The sequence below is a fragment of the Neodiprion fabricii genome, chromosome 4, assembly GCF_021155785.1.
Source record: "Neodiprion fabricii isolate iyNeoFabr1 chromosome 4, iyNeoFabr1.1, whole genome shotgun sequence".
NCBI classification, from domain to species: Eukaryota; Metazoa; Arthropoda; class Insecta; order Hymenoptera; family Diprionidae; genus Neodiprion; species Neodiprion fabricii.
The window spans coordinates 12,452,095-12,453,223 of record NC_060242.1 but is presented as its reverse complement, the minus strand read 5'-3'; the positions used below and the strand labels follow the sequence as shown (position 1 = coordinate 12,453,223).

General features: G+C 61.8%; 1 non-coding gene across 1 annotated transcript in view; it reads left to right on the top strand.

Annotated features, from left to right (window-relative positions):
• Window positions 1–984: 984 nt before the first annotated feature.
• The window catches only part of LOC124181867, a 155-nt gene continuing 10 nt past the window's right edge, over window positions 985–1,129 (top strand). The window contains exon 1 of the ribosomal RNA XR_006870642.1: window positions 985–1,129. This exon is cut by the window's right edge and continues 10 nt beyond it. This is a non-coding gene — a ribosomal RNA (5.8S ribosomal RNA).

Genomic DNA, 1,129 nt, shown 5'->3' with positions numbered 1-1,129 from the left:
ATTTAGTGAGGTCTTCGGACTGGTACGCGGCAATGTCTCGGCATTGCCGATGTTGCCGGGAAGATGACCAAACTTGATCATTTAGAGGAAGTAAAAGTCGTAACAAGGTTTCCGTAGGTGAACCTGCGGAAGGATCATTAACGTTTCGTACTGCCGAAGCAGCGACTCGTAAGCGCGCGGGGCTGTCTCGCCGCGAGAGCGGCGTGTCACGCCCACGTGTCGCGAACAAAATTACACAAAACTTTTGAACGACGTAACGGTCGGGCCCGGTTGCCGCGGCGCGCAACACAATCGTCGTGACAACGAACGCGGTGCTGACGCCGGATCCGATGGGTCCGGCGTTCGCCGCGGTCGCGACGAGCGCAGTCGCCGGCTAAAACCGCCCGACGACCGACTCGCGCCGAGGCGTCGACCCGTCGCTCCGCGTCCAGCGCGGAGCAGCGGCGGGTCGTTCGCGCCTCCGGCCGACTCGGTGCCGAGAGGGGACCGCTCCGCGGTCCGCCTCGACTCGTTCGACCCGGTCAGGTCGTACGAGAGAGACGTGCGAAGCTGGTCTCAGCGCTTCTTCGCGGGCAGCCTGTCTGCGCCCGGGTGTCCTCGGTGCAACGCCGTTACACCCCGGACGCAGGCCGCGAACGCGGTAGGCTACGAAGAGAATTTTCGCCCGTACGAGGAAGCTCGCGTCAGCGTCGAGGGCAGCGATGCCCGGGACTCGCTGACGCGGCCCACTGCCGTCCGCCGTCAATCGTTTGCATTGCGAGCCGATCGGGTCCGGCGCCGGTTCATCCCGGCGGAGACGACCCGTGAACTCGAGGCGACGTCGGCTCTTGAACTATCGCACGAACGAAATTTGACGCGCGGCGCGCGTTCCTTCCCGCGCGCAACCGCGCAAGGGCTGACGCACGCGGCGCCGCGCTCACGACCACAGAAAGCCGGTAACAACCGTAATTTTAGCATTTTTAATGCAAAATTCACATATATGATTACCCTGAACGGTGGATCACTTGGCTCGTGGGTCGATGAAGAACGCAGCTAATTGCGCGTCAACTTGTGAACTGCAGGACACATGAACATCGACATTTCGAACGCACATTGCGGTCCACGGATACAATTCCCGGACCACGCCTGG